Here is a 14,260-nt window from a genome sequence, read left to right on the forward strand (position 1 = left end):
AGTGCCAAGGCTTACTTTATCTTGACAAGACTGCATTACATTCATCTGCACCTCAATAACTTACAGAAATTATGGATAGCTCTTGCATAAATGGAGATGTAACAACTTGTAGCATGATTAGGGGATCTCAGACTATAGCACACTCTTAATCACTGCAGAGACCACAGGAGGAAGAAAAAAGAAAACACTGGGTCTCCTAGATAACTTTACTGGTTTAGTAATCTTAGCAGGAATTTATTATCTGTTTGTGTTTCTCAAAATACCACAGGCAATACCACAGAGTGGAAGAGAACGAAAGCAAAGAAAGTAAGTGTTGGGTGGTTCCTTAAGGTTTTACTTTGCTGAGCTGGTCTGTAAGCAATACCATGAGGATGAATCACTGTAAAGATGCAGCAACATCTTCATAACTTGTTGCATGATTAAGAAAAGAAAAAGAAGGAAGATTATGCCAATATTTTAGTGAAAATTAATTCTTCTAATAAAACTTTTGGTAACAGTTTTCTAATTGTACAACCTTTGAGAAAAAAATGATGGTTCTTTTTCAATCAGTTGGGAACACCTTGGTCCAAAGGAGTGTCAACTCACTGAGTAGTTCTTATGCACCAGAGCACCTGTGTTTACTCACTGTGAGTGAGTAAATTCACTCACCTTCTTTTATATATGTGGCATGAGAGGGATAGAAAAGTCTGATGGTGTAGTTCCAAGTGCTATATGTTTGTAATAACTTGACTTGTTCTTATACTGTATGAGCAAATATTTGAAGAATAAAGGGAAAAATTATTTTTTTTTTTCTTTTCTTCTTTTAAGGGGAGTAAAATAAATCTGAGCACTGAGATTAAGCCTTAGTAGTACATGTCACCATGTATAGAAATGTACAAGTAAGAAAAACCTTAATAATATGACATCAATACAGGGATAAAATCCAGCTTTTCATATTTCACTGTAAGCCATACTGTCACTAGGGTCTGATTGTTCTTCCTTCATCTGGTGTCTTGACCTCTTCTGAACCATTACACCTTTCTTCTGCAGTTGCATGGTTTAAAAATATCTTTCATTATGAATTAGAGTCAAAAATATTCCTGGATGTCAGGTGTTCAGTACTACCTCTGAAATGTTAAGTGATGGTTACATCAGAAGGCTGGAGACTGATTTCTATGCAGATGTCAGCACGAGCCCAGCCACAGCCTTTTGGTAGGATTTGAAAGGCTGGTACACTTTACATCATATGATTTTATGCTTGCTTAGGGCCAGAAGAATTGTTAACAGTTCTGTTTAGTCTATGCAAGTCACACTCTGCCCAATTGTGGTCCAAGAGAAACAAATCCTCAAAATACTTGTTTGGAGCTCCTAAATGCAGCAAATGTAAGGAGATTCTGGTGATGATGGGTAGGCACGTGCAAGCTTGCAATGTGTAGAGCCATTCTGTGATGGTGAAAACCTGGATGTGGGAGTGTTATTGGTCCCTTAGGCTGGCAAGGGAAGCCCATTAGTGGCAAATCTATGGAGCAGATTTGCCTAAAAATCATCCTCTGAATGTTCTGTAACCCTGACATGCAAAGAGGGATCCTGCACAGGCTGTTACCAGGTGATTCACCCCAAGAAGCAGAAAATCCTCTGTCCTTCCCTTAATGTCAAATGAGCTGATGGGAGGACAACAGGCTCAGGTCTACTTTTTTACTAGGAGCCCCCCAGTACTCTGGGGTGTCTTAAAGACCCAGGTATTCCTTGAGGGGCTTCAGCATGTCCTGAAAGCAAACCATAGAAGTAGCAAGCTCTTAGTTTTAGGTTTGAGGTTTTCAGTGCTCTTCAGGGAAAACATTTAGCATTTATAAATTAGGCACCAACTAATTCTCTGTTTTTGCTCTTGATAGCAAGTGATAAGAGAGTTGCTGAAGAAAGAACATTATCAATCTTGATATGTCAGCTCTCGTAGATGTTTTCATCAAATAGTGATATGATCATTTGGGATTAAAGCTATAGGATTGCTTTCTCTGGGGGTCATTTCCACATTGCCTATTAGATCCTGCAGATTTGGATGGACTCTGTCTGGATCTCTGTGTTGTTTATCCTCCTTCCCTCCTGCCCTGTCTCTAAGTCACATCTAGCAAGGGCCTTTTCTTGCAGTTATTTTTGGTAAGTAACTTACTGTGTGCTGTGGGTGTTGGATTATTGGATTATAAAGTTCTGTTTGTCTTCTCCCTAGGCTGGCTACCCAGAAACCCTTTTTATCTTTTTTTTTTTCAACTGCTGCTGTGTGGTCCTTTTGAATAACTTTATGTATGAATTAAAAAGAAGGAGGGAGGGAGAGGGGGCTGTTTACAAGAAAGAAGCGTTTTGCTGACATTTGCAGGATAACTGTAAACATGAATAGTGCTGCTATGTGAACACCTTTCTAGTACAAACAGCTCAACTTGCTTTATGACAGTTAGCATGAATATAAAATATTCATATCCTATTCAAGTATGCAATGATGAGCTCAAAGAACATCACTCTTTCACAAGCTTGTCAGTGTATGATTCATACTCTGTACAGTTGGTATCTTTAGACAGTTTTTAATGTGCACATTATATACTCAGAAATATGTCTTGTTTACACATAATTTTTGTGAGACTTGCATCTAAAATGGGGCTGATCCTCATCCTTTATGCTGTGTAGAATTACAAAGTCCAACCCTTTCCTTTAAGATCCTTATATCTTGATTCAGATTAAGCACAGTTTACATTGCTTCTTGCTAAGGTGTTTTTGAGTGACACTAATGCAAATTTATAATGAGGTGACATAGGTGTTATTAGTATTGTTTATTGCTCTTGTTTCCATGTTCAAAAAATTACCTGGATTTTTTAATGTGCAAATCAGTTCAGAGCCTGAGCTAACGTAAGGCTGCACAGTCCAGTGAGTTGGTATTTCTCTAAAACTTTCTGTTTGGCCACTTGGGGAAAGTAAACCAATATTTATTCAGTTTAACTGTGGAAACAAAGTGTGGGAAGTCACCCTGTTAATATAAATATATGTTCCCCAATTCAAACATAAATGTTTGAACCTCTTGTATTATTTCAACAAAATATAACAGAAGATAGCAGGAAGCCACTAAGTACTGAATTATCATGAAAATCAAGTGCAATTTTTGACCTCCAAAATCATTAGTTTATCCTGCATCAACTAAGAGATGGTAAATCATTTGCTCAGTCTACTCTCTAATTGCTGGTTTCCAGGTGACCACTTGGGAGGCACACAGTGCTCAGACTCCTGGTCTGAGAGTGTGTGTGTAGCTTGGGGCAGGCTGCAGCTCAAACCACCTCTTGCCCTGGAGGGAATTTAAATAAAAATAAGCTGCTGGTGGTAAAATGGAAGTCATGGAGACCTCATTTTGTTACTTTAGTTAAATTAATTTTAAAAATCCCAAATAAATCAGTCAGTCATGAGGAACAAATGAATTGAAAATAAAGCATTATTCATTCCATTACTCATGGGACTCTTGTCACTCTTTTGCCTTTTCTGCATCCTGACTTTATGTTGCAATGACTTCTTCCATTTTGGTTTGGAATGAGTGTAATCCTTAGCAGCCTGATCCAGTTAAAGCAAACGCAGGCCACACACTGACTTCTAAAATGCTGTGTTTCCATCACCTGTCTCTCAGTTTGTTTGCACAAGGCTTCACTCAATGGGTCTCTGATTTTTACTCAGGCTTGTGCATACATGATTAATACACTTCGTTGTGCATTATTTTTTACTACTGTCACGTGAAAAAGAATTTCAAAGGGGAGGATTTAAAGTTAGCTGCTCTGACTAAATATAATTACAATGAACGGCTTCACTTTTGGGTATGATCTGTGCCCTCATGTTCTGGTGGTGTAAGAGCTATAAAAACACAATAATACTCAGGGGTTGGAGCACTGATTTTTTGCTGAGTTGAGATTCCTTCAAGACAGGAGTCAAATTCCATTCATGATTTTTTCTTTACCCAATACATACAATCTTCAAGCCCAGCTGGGTTTGCATAATAAGCAGACAGAAATCAATATCTGACTTTCACTAATTCTGAAGATCTATTTTTATTCATATTCATGTTTGTATTAATATTAATTCTTTAATAATATTTTTTAAATTGGGGAATCCTTTTTACAGCTCGGATCCAACACCAAGCAATAGTTATTAATGATCTTTCACATATGAACTGGAATTGGATGTTACCAAAGAAATTGTAATGTGCAACTGTATAATTTAAACTGCTCTTTTGTAGTACCTCAGATAGAACTTCTGTGTAAGTTTATTGAAAAATAATAGTTAGTACGGATTAAAACAATGCATGATAAACTTGATGCCAAAACAACCTTTAGTCTCAAAAGAACCCTAATACATCAAATGGTCTGAAACTGGGTTAATTTGGCATACCACAACTGAATTCTTTAACACTAGAAAAGTGCAAGGTCTTGTCTTCAAGGCACCTGGGTAATAAGAAAAGAAGCTCTCTACATTTATAGGACAAGAATTGGTAACTTCTAACTCACAGAGAATGGTAAGTGTAGGTAAAGGAGGCACCTATGCAGTGGAAATTTTAAGAGAGGAAATATTTAGAGATGGTCCTGGAATTAAAAGTATACTTGACATCATTATTTCAGGCAGGGTGACAGTACTGACCATGGACTTGGAGGCAAGGGTTGCAAAAATGGAAATGATTTGTGTGTTGAAGGCAGTTGCAGGTGCTCCATATGCTCAAGTCTGAGGACTCAATCTCCCCCTCAGCCTTTGAAAGAGATTGCTTCATAAATTGGAGAGTTTGACAGCAAATATTTCTGTTGAAGATCTCTAACAGTGAAAAGATAAATTCCAAATCTGATACATAACCTGAAGAAATGGTGACAGATTATACCATACTATAGAATGAAGGCTAAAATATTTGAATACCTGAAGATAAGTAGGAAATGCAGTAAAATCTATCATTGGTTTGTCAAAGATAGAGTTTTACCAGACTAACATAATGGTGTTTCTTGCCTAAATAGTTTCTGGATAAAAACAACGCAATATTTTTTGCTGTGACATTCAGTACAATACCATTTGGTACATGTTTGGGTAAATGATTTTGAGACTAAAAACAGAGGCAAAGAAGATAAACTCAATCTGGACCAGCTGTTGGAAAGGGCTCCTTGGTTGTCCAAAGGAGGAAGAAGCATTTATTTTACAGAATGAGAATTGTTTAGCCTGCCAGTGATGAACCTGGGTTAGTAGATCTGGGCTACCTATTAAAACATCAGGACACAGCACCCATTTTTAGGGTGGAAAGTGGTCTCTAACAACCTAGATAGTGTGCTTCTGGATCAATCTGCTGAACAAAGTATCAAGGGGAAGGAAAGCTTTTATCCTTTTATGATGGAAGAGAATGAGATTATTTCCATGTTTATAAGCTATTTTCCCTTAGTGAATTGCACTCCCCTGCTAGCAGCCTAGAGGAGGCTGAGGGTATGTTCCAGGGCTCTTGCTCAGTAATATCAGAAGCTTCATAAGGCATTTCTTTTGGACTGTGGAAGATCTTGCTTCATCAGGATAGTTTCTTGAGCCTAGACTGGCTCCTAGTGTGAAGAGAAATGGAAAAATCTTTCAAAAGAATAAGAAACATGTTTTATTATGAGCTGATTTGCCATCTTGGGCCTGGGCAGGCAGTTCTACATTACTTTTTCTCTCATGACATGCAATATTTTTAAAATAACATAATGAAAACAGTTTAAATATTGTTTCTTATTACATGAAGCCACATTTGCAAATATTTTGGTGTTTTGAATTTTTTTTCAACCCTTTATTTTTGAAAAAAAAACCCTGTAAATGTTAAATGATGTTGTTTAACTTAATACTTTTACATTCTTACAAAGTGTTATATATGTTATATACTGTGATGGATGATATTTTGTGAATTTTTTCTCTTGTTGGTACTTCAATTGACTGGTTTAATGAGTTTTGTTTTTTTTTTTTGGGTTTTTTTTTTTTTTTGTTGTTTTTTTTTTTTTTTTTAATATTAAGAACTGTCTATTCCAGTGAAATTTTATCACTTTTTTTTGTGATCCAGAAGGAAATTCAGCTCAGGCTATTCAAGCCAACTCAAATGAAATATATGTTGTAGTTGATAGCAACTGAATCACCCTTCTTTGCTCACCTGGACCATTTATGTAGACTTGAGAGACGGGACAACCTTCAGTGTTATCTTTGTGTCACCTAAAAGCAAAAACAAAATGTCAGTAAAGCAAAGCTGAGTCGCTGTTCTACAATGCACATCTTTGTCCAAGATGGTAGATTCTATGACAGGTGTGACATATTCTGCACATAAGCCTGTTTACCAGTGATTAAAATATGAGAGTACATATTTTATTGATGTTATACTTGATCTGATTTGCTCTATTTAATTTACTTCCGAAGGAGGAAATCTTATTTTTCCTCATAGTCTATGATCTATCTCTACAAACGAGATCCTTGACATACACTGAAATTTGTGGCATCCTCTCAATCAGATGGGAACGTTACAATGATGATAAATCTGTGAGGTATTACTATAATTTTGATTTCTGGCTTATTTTACCTGTGAAAGCGAGTAACAGAGTAGAAAAATGAACAGGGACTCCTAAATGAGATAAAAATCTGATTACAAGTGATTTCCTTTATTTTATTTTCATATACTGATTTCCCCATTCCTCTTGGCTCTTTTGTCCTTGTGATGGCACTGGTGTCCCTGCAGTACTGCCCTTCCTTTGCTGGTTATTGCTACTGTGCTGCTTTCCCCACTGGGGAAGGTTATTCCTACTTGGCACACTGGGGCTGAGTTAGGAACAGGGAAAACAGGCTTTGTTCTGTGCTGCTAGATTTGCTTTATGGTTCCAAATTTTTCTGCATCAGGTTATTACTAACAAATTCCAGCTTTTTGAGAGCTTCCTCTATCTCTTTTACAGTGGTTTTATGTCTTGTGTGAAACCTTCTTCACTTTCCCATTCCTTGGGAATACTGAAAGGATTTGGTTTTATCCTGCTGCTTACATGCCTCCTTACTTTGTGCTCTGCCACTAAAACCAGTTTTGGAATCACAATTTTTGGTCCAAAGAGATAAAATCGTCAAAACTAGCCTTGAAGAGATAGCGGCCCAGAAAATAACTTATCCTCTTTTTCCTTCTGTTAGTGATAAAGATTTTTTTAAACAAATATTTTTGCGTTAGAACTACCAGTTGTGTCATTAGCAAGCTAGTGAGCGGGCAAAATCCCAGGATTCAAAGGAGTGAAAGTGCATTTTGACTAAAAAGCCTGGGGCCTCATAATCAATGTCAGCAGTGGGGAAAGCAGGAATGCTTCCTTCCTCTGCCAGCTTTTCACTGGAATGACCAGCTAGCTCCATGCCTTTCTGAGGATACTTTTAATGCTTTGTCACCATCTCCTGTGGCACCTTGGGCAAGACGTGGGAATAGTGGGAATTCCCTGCTGGCATGACCTAAGGGTGGCATGTTCCCCTACCATGTTACAGGAGTTGTGTCCTGATGTGGCATACCTCAGTTTTGGTAAGATAAAGCTTTCACTGCATATCCAGCAGGTCTTTTGGGAGACGTGAAATTCCATGTTTGGACAAAATTGGAATTTTTTTTGAGTCTTCCTATTAAAACCTTTAATACATTTTGCATCAACCAAGAAGAGAGTATAGATAGAGTTTATGTAGCCTTTTAATAACATTTTTAGAAAGAATTTTTCCTCCTCTAAATATTTAGTGTTCCAAGAGTATTAAATCATTAAGTATCTTTAGTCATCCTTGAAATATACTTTGGGTTTTGGAAATGAATTCACCTTTCTTTTGGGGAAGATTTGTACATCAGAGGTGTTGAAGGAACCTACGGCTTTCATTTGATTGCTCACAAATTACTTTTTAAATTGGAGACAACCTCTATGCAGGAGATGAGACTCAGCCCTGCACCTCAGTTCAACCCAAGAGGAATGGAGCAAAGAACAAATGCAGGAGGGCTGTCTAATCTCCTGGGAGCCCTGGAGAGATGTTATCCTGCTCTGCATCCCCATCTCTAGGATGCACAGGAAAGCTGTCCAGCTGATGCAAGTTTTGATGGGCTGGAGTGAAGTCTGAGAAGTAGAGGTGCAAGATCTCATGTTTTTAATTTCTATGCTCTGAGATTGTAGCACAGTGAAATGCTTTGTACTCAGAGGTAAAGAGCACATTTCCTACGAACAGAACACATAAAGCTTTCTCTGTGTTGTGCTGTTAAAATAACTCTTAATGCTTTTGCTTAAGAAGTAGATCTCCCTTGTATGCACAAAATTCAGATCTCTTGGGGAGATATGTCAGCCCTAAATCCCACAGAGATGGACAGACAGATCTTTCTGAAGTGCTCCCTCAAAGTGAAATAAATAAGGACAATACAGCATTGAAAACCTCCTATGGTTTCAGAAAATAGATACCCATATTCTATTTGGTAAAATACTACAGATAAGCATTACAAAGTACAGCAAAGCCAACCTAATTATATTACCTTCCAATTCTAGTCTGATCTTTTTCACTAATATTGATTTCACTTTGTATCCCATTTGAGCTTACAATGGCAACTGAATTAAGCCAATGTACTTAATTTTGATGTCTATCTGTGTGGAGAAAAAAGAATATATGCCTGGTTGAGATCATTACAGGGATTAAATCCTCCAGCAGATTTTTCTTGTGCTATGGTGCAGCATTAGTCAACCATTTCATGTGTCTATACAATTTAGGAAAGAAAAATGAGAGATGATTTGCAATTAAAAAAAAGAGCTCAACACAGGCTATTGAAAAGCTCATTAATTTTACAGCAACATCCATATATTGATTTCAGTTGCTGTAGGTAGAATTTTGATAAAGACGGCATTTTGAAATTGGTTAGAAATTACACTCTTCATTTCTCAGGATTATCTGTTACTATTATTTTTTTTTAAACAAGACTATGTACATGGGTATAATCTATACACATCCACTGTAATTTGTTTAACAATTTTGTCTCCTGGCAGCAGTGTTCACTCTGCCCTAAGTGGAACAGAATATGAGAAGTTGATTTGATAGACAGACAAAAAGAAAAAAAAAAAGTGTTTTGTACGTAATAGGAACTTTGAGAAGCTGATTTTGCTGAAACAGATAAAAAAAAAGGTTATAGTTACCTTGTGAACGTGGAAGATTAAATATAATCAAATTGAGAATCTTTTAGGATTGGAGATAGGCAAAACAGATTTTGAAGAGCAAATTCACTGAGAACAGTTTGGCAGCTCAAACTCAGGCCAAATCTAGACATATTGCTTCAGCTACAAGAAAAAAAATGGAGGAGAATTACAATAGCTGGTTTCAATACTTTCCAAATGAAATATTTTGGTTCTGTTTTGAAGGTGTGCTTGTATAGAATTCTTCAAGGCTAATAAGTCAAATTTAGGGCTACATAATTTTTTTTTAAAATTGCCAAGAGATAAAAAAAAAGGCTTAAGTTCACCTTGAAGCATTGAGCTTTTTTTTTTTTCCCCTTTAAATTCTTGTGCTGAGCAAAAATCCATTATTCACACAGTGACAGCAAGACTTTCAACTGATTGGATATTTATGGATAACAAGAATATCTAGTGTTTTAACCCTCGGGCTCCAGGACACCTTCTGTACCTTCTGGCAGTGGAGCTGTTAAAGGGGAGTAGTCCTAGTAGGGAGTACACGATTTCTGACTCTGAAACTTTGAATCATGATCTGAGGTAGTTATTAGATTTTGTACCACAAAGCAGGGGCCACAAGTTCCTCAGATAATTCTAGTTTTTACAGGAATGTTGGACTCTGGTCTGGAGCCCTAGACATATGTGACTTTGCTGCAGGTAAGCTGTGAAGGATGGTAATGAAGGCAGGATGCAGACAGGCACAAAGTGAACCCTCTTGACAAGTGCTATATAGACATTATTTGTCATCCAAAAGCACAGAGGTGTTGCAACTTTTACTTATGGAAAACCAGGTCTATTTGTGCAGCATTGAACTGAAAGTAAAGTAAAAGAATCCACTGCAATGTTTATAATTTGCATATTAATGAAATTTAATTAACTAATCACAAGGCAACTAGAGAATTGGTAGGCACAGCTTTTGCACAGACCATTTTTTTATTGTTGGAAAACAATAAATGGCAACACCCCAAGGCTTCATGTTTTGCACTCACCTCTATATAATGTAATAAAATATTGAGCATTGTAATACAGTGGGTGACTAATTGAGATGAGTTGTGTGAGGGGTGGGCAGGCAACCTAGAGACCACCCAGAGTTGTTTGAGTTTGCCTCTACTGTTGACAGCCACAGCTATGACTAATAAGGGGTCAAATGCTCAGCTTTGGCAGCATAGGTGGAGCTGTGAACATCTGTATACCTACAGTATACATGTTACAACCTCAGAGCTATAGATTTAATCCTACCCTTTTATCTCTCTTTTTTTTTATTCTTTTTTATTTTTAACACACTTTAGGAACGCTTTGGGTGCCACTGTCCTTATTATGAATTGAGTTTGCTTATCAGTCTGATGGATTTTATTCTCTACTTTATATCTTGTTGGTTGTGCATACACAACTTTTTTGATGGGGACCTTATCCTTTTGTGTTAATTTGATATCTGACATTCAGAAAATGACCCTACTGCAACAAAGATGATGATTGCTTTTTACCAATTAAAATATACCCTGACATGGAGTATTAGGCCAGCTATTTATGTTAGCATTTTAAAAGTATCCGTCAGTCAATGCAAATTGTAGGACTGAGAAAGGCAGGAGTTGAATAAACTGCTATGTGAATTCAGGCAATTAATTTTCAATTTTTCAGAGAGAAAATAGGCAGGGAGTCTTTGATCTTTGTCTTTTTCCAGGAGGGAGACCCCCAAGCAGTGTGCACTCATTTTTTTTATGGTATCCTTATCCTATGGAAGTATTAACTTGTGCGGATTAAAAAATGCACCTGCATTTCCTTAAAAATCTCACAAGTGTTTACTTCATCTGTTCACAGGGTTTCTTAATTTCCTGATTTCACACTGCCTGTCCTCCTCTGAAGATGCCCCTCCTCGCTCAGCAGTGGCCATGGGTTCCTCACGCCGTGGTGAGCGCGCGCTGCCGTCCCTTTGCGCAGTTGTTGCCTGGGACGTGAGCGGTACCTTGGGTGATGAATATGTAAGATGAGACACCCAGCCTCGCTGTCTGGAGCTGTCAGCTTCCTCCCTGACAGGTCTCCTATGTGGTGGTCTCAAGCTAATTTAGGCCAGTCAAGGATTACCATTTCTGCTCACCCCAACAAGTGAGTCGAGGCTGTTATTTAGGAATTTCTGAGCATGGTGATTATATTTGGAGAGGAGCAAGTGCCTCTGCATTCCTGCCCTTTCTTATCATTACTATGACAGATAGAGATGGACACACACAATATGTTGTCCTAGAATTCACACTGTTACAAAGTCTCTCATGTCACTTTGAAACCCAAATCCTTCACATGACATCTGGTATATAATAAACACTTTGAATTGTTGAGAGATGGCAGTGACAAAACCACATGTATTACAATTTTTATAGATTTACTAAAGAGGGCAAAGCTTGATTTCTAAGTTTTCACGTGTACCAGTGCTGCCAGGTTCATGGTCTTGAATGCCTTGTGGCAGTCAATTGGACACACTTTTAGTTGGAAGCACTGGGACAGACATGATTTTTTTTTTTAATTTTTTTTTTTTTTAAATTTTGTTTTAATGCCTAACCAGAAGAGCTAGGATGCAAACACAGAAGGTCAACTTTGCCTTCTGTTTCCATGTCACCCACCAGCATTTTCTGGTTTTGGAGAGAATATGCAGAGTTTAGATCTTAGCTGAGCTTCCATTAATTAAAACCTCCTTGCCATTGCTGGGCCAGATTATTCCTTCTTTGTGCACAGGCATGACACTCTAGGAGCTTGCTGCTGGGCTGCCTTTACTTCTTTTTACATACTTTTGTCTGTTCAAGAAGAGCTAAGCTTTTGCAACAACTTTCTGCTGTGTTATTCTGGCCTGTGGTTTCTAGACATCAGCTGAATTTCAAATACTTGTTTTTCAGTGTTTCTTTTAATAATATATTTAATGAAAAAGAGATTATCTTTGTGATGGTCATTGCGAGTAAACAGTACAATGGGTTTAAAGTAGTACAGAGCTAGACTAGAGTGTGTGATTAGCAGGTAATATTGACAAAGGATTTTAAATAACAATATTTTTATCCAGGATGGCTGTTATTTTGTGGTGTTGGATTGCAATACAAATTTTTAAATGGATGATCTCTTTCTTGGAGACTACTTTCACTGGAAGTGTTTTTTGCGCGGACCTGTGAGAGATTTGGCTCAGCCCACTCACAAAGAGAATTTTCTGCAGGTGTCAGTGCTGGGTGGTAAGTTGGTGTTAAAATCAAAAATACAAAAAGGGAAAATGCACGTTAGCTTTTCTTTGTGTACCATGCTATAAACGCAAAAAAAAGATTATAAACAAGGTCTGCCACACAGTACCATCACAATGAGAAAATCTGTGCCATTACAGAAAAAAAGTGTAGCCCTTTTCTGGCTGAATGCCAAGAACACATACCTAAGTGGCATTTTGCAGCGAAGTGCACACATGCCACTGAGTTCCCAAAGCAGCTGAGTAGGCTTGTGTAGTTGTTATCATTATGAGATTTAATTTTTTTTTTCTTTTTCAAAAGACTGGCTAGTCAAGGCAGTAGCATCTACCATCTCTTTTGAAGAGTAGGAGAGGGGAAGGACCTTGCTCCCTTAATTTATTCATCCTCAGTTCAAAAGGATTATTTCCTCAAAACAGCAGTTGCTTACGTGGGAGATATGCATATTCCAATTTCTTCATTGCATGCTCAGTATTTTTAAAATAAGGTTGTCTTCTTTAGTTGTCTACACAAGCCTCCTAGTGCTTATAGACTGCAGAGTGTCCTTCAAAAGAGAAAATAATAATGAAAATATCCCTGGGATAATAATTCCATGGTAAATTCTAATCTTTCTTTAATTCCTTCAAGAAATTACAGAGAGAAAATATAAAAGCAGAGAATCAGAAGAGGAATTTACCTGTCTATGGGATTAATAATTTGTTAATGGATGATTTTTTTTGGATCAGTCAGCTGTGTGTTCTTCCACCAACCAAGTCCTGACTTTTTCTTGGATTGGTGGTTTTGTTGTGATTTTTTTTTTAAAATTTTTTTTGTAAAATGACAGGGATATTTCTGTAATTGTTCTCTGTTATCACCATTTTGTGCATTGCTAATTTTCTTAGCCTTGATGATTAATAGTAGATGATTTATCATATTTATATAAGTGTCAGGGGAGAACAGATACCCTAATAGAGTTTTGTCCTTGTTACAGTGGCTACTGTAGAATTACGCATTGAGATCCCCACATAACTCCCCTTGCAACCTGAATTCTGAGTAGGTGAATCGGACAAAGGATATGATGAAAAAAACCATTAACCTCATTTTACATGCAGGGAGTTCAGTCAAAGAGGAAAGAAGTTATTTCTCTAAGGTCTGTGACAGAGCTGTGAACAGAAATCAAAGTTCCCAAGCCCTTGACTCAGTTTATTTCTTATTAGTATTGCAGCAAGTACACACGTCTCTCAAAGACCTTCCCTTCTTGATAAATTATATGCTTATGCAGTAAAAACCTTCCCAGTTCCTCTCCAGAGACTCTGTGGTCCATATACATTAAAATGTCTCTGCCACAAGGACAGCTCACCGAGCCTGCTTTGGGAGATGCTGCTGCCACAGTTTTATAATAAGGATATGTGTGAACTCTCCTGATCAGGAGGGATGGTTTTATTTTGTGTGTTAGAGCAAAGGACACAATATGGTCTCCTTTACTGTGAGGAAACCTGTTTTTACAAATCAATGGTTTATATACAGAAAAGATGGCATCAGCTTCTCTCCAATGACAAGAAAAGGTGTCTCCTGAAAAGAGAATGAGCTGGAGTTTTCTGGGATTTAACTTTCCTTTTGAATGCTGCATGTTCCAGTGAAATGTGAGGGGCTGTGAAGCTATTCAGCAGTAGTGTTGCAGCAGATTCACTTGCTCAGGAACCACTTTTTGCAGAAGGTGATGTGCTTCATAAAAGGATGTGTAAATCTGAAAAAGTTAAGGGGTGGCTACTCTAGAATTAATTTTCTTCTTCTGGCAATTAGGCGATTCCTTGATATTTATACAGTACTTTTTGTTCATTGCCTTGGTTTTAAAGAGGATGAACTCCCCAGGATTGGCCAGTGGTC

The sequence above is a fragment of the Cinclus cinclus genome, chromosome 6, assembly GCF_963662255.1.
Source record: "Cinclus cinclus chromosome 6, bCinCin1.1, whole genome shotgun sequence".
NCBI lineage: Eukaryota > Metazoa > Chordata > Aves > Passeriformes > Cinclidae > Cinclus > Cinclus cinclus.